The 14,632-nt window shown below is 44.8% G+C and overlaps 1 protein-coding gene across 3 annotated transcripts in view; it reads left to right on the top strand.

The window, feature by feature from the left end:
• Positions 1-630: 630 nt before the first annotated feature.
• Pcbp3 (poly(rC) binding protein 3) overlaps positions 631-14,632 on the top strand; it is a 175,872-nt gene continuing 161,870 nt past the window's right edge. For all 3 annotated transcript variants that reach the window (XM_050143893.1, XM_050143913.1, XM_050143905.1), the window contains exon 1: positions 631-814. The gene's annotated coding sequence lies outside the window, so the exon portion shown is untranslated. The remainder of the gene's footprint in view (positions 815-14,632) is intronic.

Consider the following 14,632-nt stretch of genomic DNA (forward strand, 5'->3'; position numbering starts at 1 on the left):
GTGGATAGGTGTGCAGGCCCAGCAGATGAGAGTACCTGGACGCAAGTTCTGCAGTCTGGGTTGCGTGGGCTAGCAAAGGCTCCCGTCAAGAGGGGCAACCCACGAAAGGCTGCTGGTCAACGGATCAGGCCATCATGGTCGCTAAGGGCCGTGGGTCCAACTGACCGCCACAAAATACTAGAGCGCAAGACTGGGTGTCTTCAGTCTCCCGCTAGCCGCGTGTGCGAAACACACGCGAGCACCTGCAGGCGATCCACCGGAGAGGCAGGCCGCGCAGCCATCTCACATCCACGTAGCACTCCCATCCCGTTAGCCCTCTGGAGGCCCCGCCCCAGCCCCGCCCTCATGCTGCCCCCGCCCCCACCAGTTGACTTAGCCTACCCAGAGGCCCCGCCTCCTTCCAGCCCCAGCGTGGGGCTCCGCCCAACCCTAACCGCCCTTCGACGCTAAACGGCTTCTAGCCGGAGAGCTTCCCGCGCTCGGATTGGCCGTGCTGGTCACCGTCCTGCCGTTCCATAGGATCCCGGCACCCGCTTTCTCAGGCCCTGCCCTTGGGCGGGGGCGGGGCCAGAGCCGGCGGGCTGCGCGGGAGTGGTTGGGTGCGCGGAGAGGGCGGGTCCTCGCCGCGCGCAGAGCTCGGGCCAGAGCTCGAGGCGCTGCTTACCGTCGCCAGAGCTAGGAGACGCCGCGGCCGCCGCTTGGTCGCCTCGGGCTTCGCGTCGCGCCGAGTCTGCCTCCTCTGCCTCCTCTGCCCCACCCGATCGGCAGCTTCGGCTCCGCCTGGCCCGCGGCCTCGCTGTCCGTGGCGGGGCAGGTGAGTGAGTGGCGGCCGGTTGAAGTGGAGGGGGGGAGTCAAGCGCGGGTGTGTGGGGGGGTGGTTAGCTCTCACGCCGCGTCCCAGGTCAACTGAGACCCCGCGAAAGGCCGGAGGACTGGACAGTTCGCGGTCACAAAACTTCATCCGAGCTGGGGTTTTGGGGATCCTGGCGGTGGGTTGAAGTTTGCGATGTCAGGGCTAGGGCCGGAACCCCAGGCTGATGCGAGGGTCCCAGGCTGAGGGCCAAGGTCCCAGGAGAGAGGTTAGGGGTACCAGGCAGAGGGGGAGGGTCCCAGGCTGAGACGGAAGTCCTAGGTTGAGGGTGGGGATCTTAGGACTGAGGGCAGGGAATCTCCCAGGCTGAAGGCAGAGGTTCTAGGGCTGAGTGCGGGGTTCCAGGCTTAAGGAAGGGGATTCCAGGCTTGAGGAGAGGGTACCAGGCAAAGCAAGGGGATGAGGTTCCCAGGCAGAGAAAAAGAAGGGGGGGGGGAGAGGGAGGGAGAGAGAGAGATTGAGATTGATTGAGTAGAGTGGTTTCTGGTGGCCCTTGGGCGTGGAGCTCGGGCCAAAGAAGGGTCCTAGAGGGAAGTTTCCAGCGATGGGCTCAGTCTCCAGCCCTGTATGGTGGTGCCAGAGGGTTCAGTCAAGGCCCAGGGTCCTTGTGAAAGTCTGATGGTAACTGGCCCTTGCCCATGTCAGGGAGCCACTCAGGAGAACGCAGGCCTCTCCACTGCCTCCCCAAATTCAGAAGTTGTCAGTGGGCACATAACTCAGCAGGCTTTCGGGTCAGCTTACAATAGCTGCGAGCTCACTGGGACTTGCAAGGCTTGGACCGGGTGTCTTGTGATTGAGATGAACAGGGGAAAAAAAGGAAACTCAGAGGATAGATGTGGGGCGAGGGTGGGGCGCGGCCTCGGCGCGGCCTCTTCTCTCCCCTCCACTGCGGTCTCCTTTCTCTCTCTCTCTCTCTCTCTCTCTCTCTCTCTCTCTCTCTCTCTCTCTCTCTCTCTCTCTCTCTCTCTCTCTCTCTCTCTCTCTCTCTTCTCTTGGCTCTCCTTCTGTTTTCTGCGCCATCCAGTAGAGCCAGAACAGGTAGACCAGATAGAAGCTGGTTCCTCTTTTTGATCACTGCATTTTCTTTTTTGGGAAAGAGGTGTGCTTAGACCTGTTTCTTATTGTTCCCCTAAGAGTTTTGTTTAATTTGAAAGGGTTTAGCCGTCTAGCTTCCTTCCTTACTCTGCACTATACTGTTTGTATAGGAAATTTGTGAGTTAATGAAGTTGGGTCCCAGGATTGGTGATTTTCCTTCTACTTTTCTTTTCGGCACCATGGGCCTTCAAGTCTCATTAGCTTTGTATGTGAGCCACTGGTTGAGGAGGCTTTTTAGTGGGTGCTGCACCAAAAGGAATCCTGGGTGCCGGGGCCTTGGAGGCCAGGCTGAAGAGCTAGCATGCCAACTCTCCCTCTCAACACATTTCTGTGACACAGCCTTCCCGAAACTTAGTTTTCTGAGGCAAACTTGTGCCCCATTTCTCTTCTTTGGATTGAACTGTGATTTGGGTTCCAGAGGAACTGCAGGGTGTGTCTATCTGGAGAACTGACCCTCAGTCCCCACAACAAGGGCAGTTTATTATCTAGCATCCGAGATGCCCATTTTGTGTGTACAGAGTAGTGCTCGCTGGAGATAGCTGGAGCGTCAGAGGGGCTGGAGAAGCTCTGCACGATGGCTCGAGATATGAGATGCTCTAGCAAGCTGGGGCTTCTAGCTGGGAGTTCAGATGTTGTTCACCTGAGGCCTTCCGTTTCCAGCCACGCTGCTTTCACGTGTGTGTGGGTGCCATTGTTAATGCAGCGCACCTGCTTTGGAGTTCATATCACAGCATGCAGATAGTTAGACCTTAATATTATAAAGTTTTGGGAAAAACGTCTCCAGGCTGGTGGGGTGGCTTAGAATGGGCCTTGCAAGCCAGATGATCTGAGTTCAGTCCCTGGAAACCATGGTGGAAGGAGTTGTCCTCTGACCGCTGCAGGAACACTGTGGTATGCGTGTTTGCACATGCGTGGGCACACACACACAGTAAAATGAATTTGTTAGAAATAGGGTCTTTATAACTGAGAAGATTGGACACTGTATCTGGAATTCAGAGCTGGTGTTACCACCGTGATGCTCATTTGTAGGTAGAAGAAAATTCACACAGATTTATGATTTTTTTACAACTTTTTATAAGAAAAAGGCACACAACATACAATATACAAGACATGATTACATCTTGTCTTTTTTTTTTTAGTCAGGATCTTGTTCTGCAGCCCAGTTCCAAGGATGTCACTGTGAGACAATATTATCATCTACAAAGTTTGCATGCAAAACTGAGTTACAAAATAATTGCTGAAAATATTATAATGTTTTTAAGTTTATGATATTGTGTTAGCTAAATTCATGTAGCTACATTCATGGCTATTCGTGGCCTCATGTGGCTTCTGGGACACAGGTTAGACATGTCTGAAACTTGAGATCTCCCTGTATCAGCGTTCCAAACGATGAGCTTAGGCGTGTGTCACCGTGCCAGGCCTTGTTAGCTGTCTTGAAGAGGCTGTCCTTTTGGTCTTGTTGGATACCAGAGAGCATGCTGCATGTGTAAATTGTAAAAGCCCCATGAGGTCCTTGAAACAGTCCCGACAGTTGAAGGTGGATTCTGTATAAGTTTCAGTGAGATCTGGCACTGTACTGATGTGTCAGGGGCAAAGACATTTCTGTTTGCACAGAAACCTCAGGGCTTTATTGTGAAGGGGATAAGTGGAGCAGATTGGTATAGATGTATGCTGTATTTCCCATTGGTGGAGGAGGGTGGTGTTTTGGAATATAATAAAAATAACCTGCTCACACGTTGAAATTGTCTACCCCTAGGCCTTTGCTGAAATGCTGAAATCTTGGGACAGCTCTGAGCCTGTGACTGGCAAGTTGCGGGTCCACTGTCCATGGTACTGAATCAGTATTTTTCCCTCACCGCCTAGGCTTTCCTTCAAACTTTCATTTCAGTGAGAGTGGGATTGGGAATTATGTTAGAAATAATTTCGGGATTCATATTACTAAAGAAAAAATGGACAGGCTAGCTTTGTTGAACTTGGATGAGAGATGCCTTTAAATCAAATTAATTTCTCCTTTGAAAAAGAGTTATTTTTCTTTTTCTCTCCCTGTGGGGAGTTTTATGGCTGTGGACATCAAGTAATGAGCACTGAAATTAAACAAGTGTCTGTTTTCTTAATAACTACCATCAAACGAAAAGAACCCTTGATTGCAGTGTGCACAGGTGTCTGCTTGCAGGGCAGCTTGTCCTTAAACAGGGCCACTTGGTACACCCTCACACTTCTTAGCCTCTTTCCAGGGAAGGTGATTGTCAGGCATTCATTTTATGTTGAAGCAGTGTCTACTTTTGTGTGTATAATTTTGAGGAATGTAAACAATAAAGTCTTTATTTCTCTTGTGGGTAATTTTGTTGGTTACTTTAGAGTTGTTCCATAGGTTAGCAATAAAAAATGGTATGTGCCACTTGCAAAAGTTCCTTCGCATGGCAGGAAGTTGTACATCAAGCTGAGTGGATAGTTCTGTTAGTGGGATAAGTACCTGAACTAGAGGTCTGGCCTACGTTTCTTACGGCGTTTCTTTTATGGCGGAAACTTAAGGGATGCCCCCTCCTTTTTCATCCGGGTTCCAGGAGTACTGTGAGATACTTAAAACAAGGACCCATTTCTTGCTGAATCCTGTGCTGTGATGTGGGAGTCCCTTGGGGAAGGGAAACAGAGTTCTTGTCCTAGAAGTGTCCACCATTTGGCCCGAGGAAGAGCATGTAAACAGATGGCTGCAAGTGCCTACACCGTGATACGGTTGGGATGCATAGCCCGCTGAGTGTGCTGTGGGATGATAAGCTGGGAGCATCAGAAAGCATCAGGGAGGAAGCAGCCTTTGGGGTAAGCCCTAAAGGACGAGTCATAAGTCTGGCACAGATGGATTAGAAAAAGGTGAGAAGGTCAGTGTAATTGGAAAACAGAGTGTTGATACGGAAGCGGGAGGACATGTGTATGAGGATTACCAAGGAGTTGGGATTCCGGTGGGATGTAGGGGGTGAGTTGGAGAGGGGTTGTGTGGTGTGTAGAATGATGGGATGGCTTCCTGAAACTGTGCCCTCATCCCCAGAGCCTGTGATGTGTTATGGTGCTTGGCAGGAGAATTAGGATCACAGATAGAAAAAGGTTGATCATCAATTGGTTTCAAAATAGGGAGGTGATGCTGGGTTGTCCGGACAGGCTCACAATGATCACAAGCCTCCTTAAAGATGGAAGAGGAGGGCAGAAGAACCAGTGTAAGAGTGACGAGAGGCGAGGGTTTTAGACGCCAGCGCTAGCTTTGACGACAAAACAGGACATGCCAAAGGTTTAGCAGCCTCTGAAAAGGGCAAGAAAAGGGTCTCAGAAAGGATCTTGGCCCCTAATTTTAGCCCAGTGGGACCCATATTTGTCTGCTGACCTCTAACTGTTGGGTAGCAAAGGGTGATTTTTTTTTTTTTAAGCTAATACGTTTGTGGGAATCCATGGTAGCAGCATTAGGAAACCAATGCAGCTTGGGTCTCGGCTTTCAGCCTTCTTAGCTGAAATGTTTCAGGGGACATCACATAGTCAGGTTGGCCCTAGAAGATAAGGTGATCCCCACTGTTTGGGAGTTTGTTCCAAGTAAACAAGATTTCGATGCATACTCGCCGCCGTATCTGACCCGAATTTCACTTTCTTTCTCCCCCTAGCAGCTCACTCAGCCTCTGTTCTGCTGGTCTTCATGCTCCGCTGGCTCTCCTTCGCTCTGCTCTGGGCCCCGGGGAGCGTGCCTGTAAACACCACACAGACTGGGGCTCACAGCCTCCTTGTTGTCAGTTACTTTCAAAAACTTGGTTCCCAGCCACGGGAATTCTTCAATCTTTAGGTATTTTGTTGCCAATCAGGTAGGTAGGCAATAACTTACTGTTCTAATTTGCATTTCCTTGATCACCAGTGAGTCTGAGGACCTTTACTACCCTACCCCTCCTCCATCTTTCACTGCATGGATTGTCTTTCCTATCAGTTGTAATCTTACCTTGCTCATCTACTTATGTCTGGTTTATGTCCTTCTTGTACCTTTCCTGAAGTTCTTTATAATATTTTTGATTCTACTTTTGTCCCATTCCTTATTCTTTAAAAAGATATTGATCTGATGAATAGATATTTAATTCTAATAAAGTCGAATTCATCAATCTTTTCTTTACAACTTGTAGTTATTGGCTCTTATTTGAGAAATCTGTGTAACTTCAAGACCATAAGACAGTCTTTTAAAATGTTGAAATATTTGGCTTTTATATTTTACTTGGAATTAATTTTTGTATGGATTGTGAGATAGAGATTTGCTTTTCGAATTTTATTTCAAATGCCTAACTAATAGTGCTATTACCATTTATTACCACCCATCCCCAGTGATCTGCAATGCTGCTTTTGAAACGCTGAGTTTCTCACATGGTGTGGGTGAATTTCTGGTTTGTTTTTCTTTTGTTTTTGCTTAAGACAGGATTTCTCTGTGTGGCCCTGGCTGTCGTGGAACTCACCCTGTAGACCAGACTGGTCTTGAACTCAGAGATCCATCTGCCTATCCCTCTTGAGTGCTGGGATTAAAGGCATGCAGCACTATGCATAATCTTTTTTTGTGTGTGTGTGGTATGTTTCAACATAATGATAATCTCTTTCTTTATAGTCCTTAAGTAGTTTATTTTTTGTTTTATTTACTTTATATGGAATACTAGGCGAAGCTCCTAGAAATTAGGTAAGATTATTCTTGTATTGATTTCCACTTTAAGAATAACCCTGTTAGAGCTTTAGTTATGAACCTTGCTTTTGTATTTTAGTAGATTCCTTTTATTAGGTTATGGATTGTCTCATCTACTAAAAGTTCAGTGAAAACTTTTTTTAAAAAGTCAACTCAGCATCATGACAGATGCGTGTAATCCTAGCCCTCAGGAGACTGAGACAAGAAGGAGTTTGAGACCAACCTGGACTACACAGTGAGACCCTATGCCAGAAACAAAAAATACATTTTATTAAATGTTTTAAATATATTTATTTAGATAATTTTGTGGTTTTTCTTTGTTACATTTACATTGAAATAAGAGCTTAGATCTTTAACTTTGAAGTTATTGTTAATTTTCCTGGGATACACTTTCTTTGTCCTGATGTACCACACTAAACCGTATTATTGGAGTCATACTAATATTTCATTTAGGGTCATCACACATGCTCAGAGGGGGTACCGGCCAGTGATGAGCTTCTCCTGCATTGCCCACTTCAGGTTTAGTGTCAGGGTGGCTGGTGCTTTGCCCTCTCTGGAAGAGTTTTTGAAGGGGAATATACTTTATACTTCAGAAGTTGATAAAATTACCTTTCTTTGATGTCTTGCTATGTAGTCGAGGTTGGACTTAAACTTATACTCTCTCTGCCTCAGCCTCCCACATGCTGGGTAGGCGTGCATCCGCACACCTGTGTCAAAGTTCCTTGGATGCTCTGGGTCTGTTTCTTGGAGAACCTGGAACTTTTAGCTGGACAGTCAACTGGAAGGGCTGCTAGTGAGTGGAATAGTTCACATCAAGTTTAGGAAGTCTGAACCCTGGGAAATATTAGCAATATTCACCATGCTGAAAAGACTAAAGGATGTTGGTGTTATGGGGGCACCCAAACCCTTAATGTGTTGCTCTCAAGGTATTAGGTCTCTCAGATTTTTGGTTATAAGAGACCAATGAATGTGAAGCTGAACCTCCTCTGTGATTTGTGGTTTTATGCACAACCTCGTGAGTCAGTCAGCTTGGCATCTCTATGCTGAGTGTGACAACTCCGTATGCAGCAGAGAGAGATTTACTTTGATTCATGATTTTGGAGGTTTAATCCCAAGAAGTCCCTTGGGTTTGGGCCTGTGATAGGTAAGTATATAATGGTGTTAGAATTTGCCACATCAAGCCAGTGCCATGTTTCCCAATTGAGAACCAGAAACCCTGGTCTCACAATGCACTGTGTGGGCTCACCACCACATCACCTCCTGGTACCATTACCTGGGGACTAAACCCAGGGTTTACATTTGGACCTTCAGGGAACACCATTCTTTCTCTTTCTAAAACTTGTCCTGGGCATGCTGCACTTCTATAGAGAGAAGTGCTCCTTTCTCTTTCCCTATATCTATATCTTAATCTTCTTTCAAGGTGAGTACCCCTTCTGGACTTCTTGTTGGTATTCTCCGTGTTCACTCTGACCCTTAGTGAGCTCTCGCTTACAGCGCTGTCCTGCCTTTGCAATGCACAGAGCAGGGCTCTTTTCTTTGTGGTCAGCTGAGCGGAGAGCTTCAGATACAAGCACATACTTCCCTCCTTTGCCTGAGCTCTTTACAAAAAGCTGGATGTAGTTAAGGTGGGCCACTCATCCCCAAAAGGAAAAAAAAATCCCTTTTGGTGAATGTGGGTAGAGCCTGTGACTTTCTTCTAGACCACAGAATATGGCCAAGGTGACAGTGTCCCTTTCGTGTTGTATTATAGAATACTATCTTGTTGGGGATTTGATTTGTAGGCTCTTTTTTTTTTTTTTTTTTGACTTGATGAAGTAGGTAGGAAAGCTAGGGATGGATGCATTAGAGCCTCCCGAGTCCACCTCCTGGTGGACTCAGAACCAATAGTCAGAAGCAGGGAATACTTAGTTCAGGGAAACAAAAACTGTTAATTACTTAAACAGACCCCCAGCCCAGCACACACGTGGGTTCCATCTTCAGGTGAGAGAGCAGCCTGACCAGCAACCTTGCGAGTCCCTACATGAGGATCAGTTAAGCCTGCATAGGCTCGTGACTCACAAAGGTGGTGAGATGATACGGGTATATTGTTTGAGCTTCTAAGTTTGTCACAGCCTATACAGCTATAGAAAACGAATGTGCAGACGTCTGCTGGCACCCGCCCCCTAGTTAGACCCACTACAAATACATTTGGGTTGCTGGAGTCAATCTGTTTGAGGTAGTTTATATTTAAGAAACATTTTCCTACCTATAAAGTAATACGGATGCTTTGTACAGAAAAACTAAACAAGAAGAAAAGTAGATAATCATCAAAAGATACCCAACACTTTTCACTCTCTCCCTTTCACCCTCTCCCTCTCTGTGGTGTATGATATGCCAGGCATTCTTAAAGTAGTTGCGATTCATTCCATAACATAGTCCATGGATAATTTTTTCCCTTTAGGCCTGGGATTGTAGCTTTAGTGGTATAATGTATGTTTAGCATTCGTGCGATCATGTGTTCTTTCTGCCACTCCAAAAAAACAAACAAACAAATGAGTAAATTTCTTCTAAATCATAACTTCTACCCTATCATGGGTAACCTTCTGAAATATGGTTATAAATGGCTACATGCTATTCCAGTAGATATTCTAGTTTATTGAACAACTTTCTTATAACTAAAAATTTAATTTACTTTCTGCAGTATGTAAGCTTTGGTAAATATTCTATACAGAATTATCATGTATTGAGGCCAAAGTTTTTTAAACCTTTTGATACCTTTCTATCTAGCTTGCAACATTTCCAAACAATACCGTCTAATTTAAATGTCTGTTCCTATAATGTGCCGGGTTGGAATAGGAGAGAAGCATTGATTTTTGAGCATTTAGGTTCCTGTTTTCTTAACCCTGTTTGCAAAGTACTTTTAAATTATTCATTAAAGTACAATATAGATTCTATTTATAGATGTGTGTATATGAGACACTCCCTTGATATTTGGGAAAAAGCTGGCCATTTCCATCACTTCCTGTCTTTGTAAATCTTTTTATATACCTATCTGTCAATTGTTTCCGGGCATTTGAATAGAGACAGAAAGACATATAAGGTGTTGTGGGCTTGTATTACTCAGACAAAATGGCTGTTCAGAGCCTGCCACGTTCTTGCCATTTATTAACTGGTTGACCTCATGAAGAGGGAGGTCAGTAGAATATTAATTACTAAAAATATTTTCATAATCTTAAAGTATTATGAATAAAAACAGCATTAAAAGCAGAATGAAAAAATCTGAATAATCTTGCCACTGTGGACCATAACCGTGGTGCCACCTTGTTCTTGTGATGTATGGCTGGATTCCAGTTCTTCCTTTTGTCTTCTAATCTGAGATGTATACTTAAGTAATCCGTAGTTTTCCTTTTTTCTAATATATGTGCATAAGGTGATATATTTCCTAGTAGATAATACTTCCACTGTATCTTACAGAGTTTGATTTGTTTTTATATGTTTTATAATTTCCATTATTATTTTTTCCTTTGACTGACAGGTAATTCATAACACTATTGAGACATTCCCGACACAATATTTTCTTATTTTGTTTTCCAGATAGTTAATTGTTCACTTTCAGTCAGGTGTGGTGGCGTGCGCCTTTAATCCCAACACCCAGGAGGAAGAGGCAGACAGCCTTCTGTGAGTTCAAGGCCAGCGTGGTCTACAGAGTGAGTTTTAGGACAGCCAGGGCTACATCAAAATCCTGTCTTGAAAAACCAAACCAAACCAAAATAAAATCTTACTTTCTATGAGTTTTATCCTTTGAAATTTGCTAATACATTTTTTGAAAGACATTCCTGTATATTTGAAAAAATTAAGTTCAAAGTGTTACACATTATATTTAACTAAGTTGTAAACATATTAATCATAGCTGTTTTCTTATTAGTTTAAGTCTGGTTATATCTGTTACCAAGATGATCTCATTATTATTATGGATGGCCCTATTTCTCCATGAAGAGGTGTTACATATACATATATACATACATATATGTATATATAATATTTGAGGCCATATTATTAGGAACATGCAGATTTAAAATTGGTTTTTTTTTTTTTTTCACTTTTGAGGCCGAGTCTTATGAAGTACAGGCTGGCCTTAGCCCATCCTGCCCTGCTGCTCTGCCGCCCATGAGCGGCAGCACACTTAGCTCACTTGGTCTTAATGATCTGCTTTTATGGTCTTGCTCATCTCTAGTCCAGTGTTTGCCTTTATGGTGGGCATGTATTGTGTTCATATAGCCAGACATGATCATTTTAGTCTCATAGCTACAAAACATCTTTGTTGATGCTCTGAGATTTTAAATATCTCCCTTGGAAGGAAGGAGTTGGTTAGATTTTTTTTTCATCTAATTTGACAATTTTTGTCTTTTCTTGGAACATTCAGTTTATTTACATTAAATGTAATTACTGACATATTTGAATTTAATTTCATAGTCCTGTGTATTTATCTTACATTACATTTTCAGTGTTGTTTTTTCTCCCATTTAGAATTGATATTGTGATTTTGAAAAACATCATTTGGTTTTCCCCAGCCTCTCTCATATACTGGGAGCTCTGTTCTAGTTTCCTTTTAGTAGTTATCGTGGTCAGATAGTGTGTGATAGGCCCTCTAGATAATGTGACACCCTTTACCTCGTTTAAACTTTTTTTTGTTTTAATTTTATTTCGAGACAGGGTTTCTCTGTAGCTTTGGAGCCTGTCCTGGAACTAGCTCTTGTAGACCAGGCTGGCCTCGAACTCAGAGATCCGCCTGCCTCTGCCTCCCAAGTGCTGGGATTAAAGGCCTACACCACCACCGCTCAGATCTCCCTAAAGCTTTGATTCACCTTGGTGTCGCCTTGCTCTTCCCTGTCCTCTGGTGTCTCACTTCCTTCTAGGACTGTTCCCCTGTGCGGAGTCTTCTGTAGATGCTCTCAGTTCAGCTCAGCTGCTGTTTACTACTTCAGATTTTCCCTAAAAATATTTTTATTTCACTGTTTTCCAGTTAATCAAAACGTTTTTGGTATAACCGACAGAATTCATCGGCTTTGGCGTATTTATAGTGTATTCAACCGTCATCACTCCATAATTCTTGAATCTTTTCATCATCTCTAGGAAAACTGGGTGTGGTGGCAAAGACCTTTAATGTAGCACTCGGGAGGCAGAGCCAGCCGGGTCTACCGGACAGCCAGGGCTGCACAGAGAAACCCTGTCTCAAACAACAACAACAACAACAACAACAACAAATAACAACAACCCCCCCAAACTTCTCGCACGTTAATAGTAACTTCTTGTTCTTTTTCCCTCCCATCATTGGCTCTTTTAGCTTATTTTATGTCTCGAAAGATGTGACCACTAGAGACATTTTGCCTGAATGGAATCGTATGACATGTGGCCTTGTGTGCCCATTTTCTTTCATTCAGTGCAGTATTTTAAAACTTCTTTCATGCTGTAGTGTGTCGTAGTGTGTCAATCCTTGGTTTATAGCCAAGGTATTTTATGTGTCCAGTTACCCCTAGGTGGACATTTGGATTATTTTCTCTTTTGCTTTTTCTTTTTTATATTCTGAGACTTATGAGTCTATTATGACTGACCATGTACACGTTTTTTTTTTTTTCTTAGTTTTTTTGGATTAACATCTAGGAGTAAGGTTTCTGGGTCAGATCTTTGTTTAGTTGTTTTTGATGAGCTTCTAAAGTGTTTTTCAGAAATTCTACACCATTTTACATCCCCATCAGCAGTGTATGAGGTTCCAGGTTCTCCATAGCCACTTGAACTTTTTTTATTTTCCAGTTTTTTAAATCATAATATCCGAGAGGGTCGGAGGCGGTATCTCACTTTATGGCATGAATTAGCATTCTCTGATGACTGATGGTAGTGAATACCCTTCCATGTACTTATTAACCATTTGTACGTTTTCTCTGGAGAACTGGCTGTCCAATGCTTTATCTGTTGGGGTGCTCTGTGTTGTGTGGGTCAGTCAAAGAAAGAGGTCACTCCGAGATGAAATGTTAAGGCCTGTGTGGCAGCAGGTCAACTCATGATGAACTGAACCCAGAACAGCCATACAAAGGCATATTTATTAATTTTTATACAAAGTTGTTTTTTGGGTATTTTCTCATACCAAAGTCCCTAATTTAATCTGTATGTCTCTCCAAGGAAAGCATCTCATGCCCTCATGACGTCAGTCCTTTACTGTGTATCCTTGTAATGCGCAGTAATCCAAGAGCCTCAGGTGTGCCAGAGGCTCTGTGACCAAGGTCATGCCAAGGCTGTAACGCCCATTCAGAAAAATAATTCTACACATCACGGAAAGCAATCAGTGCTTTCCACAAAGATTCTTTACTGCTTTCCATAATGATTCTTAAAGGTCAGAGTCCTTCTAGAAAGCAGCTCTCACTCTCGCGCTTGCGACAGACACACTGGGAACTGTTCGCTCTAATGTCTACCCCGACCCAGAGACTCTGCTCAACTCCTGTCACCCACTCTAAAAGTGGAGTCTGTCCTCTTACTGCGGCCTCACCAGAGCCCTCTCCACTAGCCCCACACCCTTGCCAGCACTGCCTACGGTGAAAGAGGGTCTCCTTTCCTACATCCTATCCAGCACTGCCTACGGTGAAAGAGGGTCTCCTTTCCTACATCCTATCCAGCACTGCCTACGGTGAAAGAGGGTCTCCTTTCCCACCCTTGCCAGCACTTGTCAGTTGTTTTGCCGATCTTAGCCATTATGACTGGGATGAGGCAAAATCTCAAAGTTGTTTTAATTTACGTTTCCCTAATTGCTAAGAATGACAAACACTTTTTCAGGTGTTTCTTAGCCATTTTTTTTAATTCTTCTGTTGAGAGCTCTCTGTTCAGACCCCTAGCCCATTATAAAAAGTTATACAATATATTCTGTTACATTCCCCCCTCTTCAACTTGTCCTAGCCCATTTTGGTTGATTGTTTTTTTTTAAATTTTCTTTTTGTTTATTCTTTGTGTCTTTCACATCATTCATCTCCATCCCATTCATTTCTCTGTCCCTTCGTATCCGCCCTCTGCCCTTGCAGGCTCCCTGATCCCCTAAATAAAATTAAATAAAATTTAAGAGAAAAATAAAAGGAGAAAAGAAACAAAAACAAACAGAAAATGAAAAGGAAAAAGCAGTCTCATCATAGAAGCTGTAGTGCGACACGGTGAGTCTTGCAGTAAATCCTTTTATCCACATAGCTTGACGTGCAAGTGTTCACTGCAAAGGGTCATTGGTCAGGTTCGAGGCCTCTGGCTTCTGCTACACTATCGATGCTGGGCCCTTACTGGGACTCCTCTTGGTTTTCCTATTGCCCTGTGTTGTGGAGTTCCTGCAACTTGGGATCTGCAGGCAGGACCAGCTCCAGCAGATCACAGATGGGCTGGATATCCCTGATGCTGGGCCTGGGTAGTTGCAAGGTTGATCAGCCAGTCAGCTCTCCCTGTCCTCACCACCAGGATGCGCTCTCCAGTATTGCCCTGGCTACTTCATCCCTTGCAGCTGTGAGCTAGGGGCGGGGCCAGTCTCCTGCTTTCACAGCCCATGGGTCAGCTCTCCCAAACTTACACCTTCAGGCCAGCTCTACTGTGTTGCCCAGGCATGGTGTAGGGGCTACAGGGCTGCAGCTGGGGAAGGACAGGGCCAGCTACAGCTCTTAATGACCTCAGGGCATGATCTCCCAACTGCTTAGGCATCAATGGGCGGAGTTTGGGATTGGGGAAGGCCTCCCCCCACTCCCTCGCCCATGCCATCACAGGACAGATGAGCTCTTCCATGCTCACAACTTCAGGGCTGGCTCACCCACACCTCTGCCAACAGGACTGGCTCTGTTGTGCTGCCCAGGTGCAGGGCCTGCTCTCCTGAGTGTTGCAGCTGCGGGGGACAGAAGCAACTCTCTCGTTCTTAAGTTCTTGTGACCTCAGGGTCAGCTTTCCCCCTGCCTTAGGTGTTGGGGGGTGGAGGGCATCTT

The sequence above is a fragment of the Alexandromys fortis genome, unplaced genomic scaffold (genome assembly GCF_014885135.2).
Source record: "Alexandromys fortis isolate MF-2015 unplaced genomic scaffold, M_Fortis_MF-2015_v1.1 scaffold_9, whole genome shotgun sequence".
Taxonomy (NCBI): domain Eukaryota; kingdom Metazoa; phylum Chordata; class Mammalia; order Rodentia; family Cricetidae; genus Alexandromys; species Alexandromys fortis.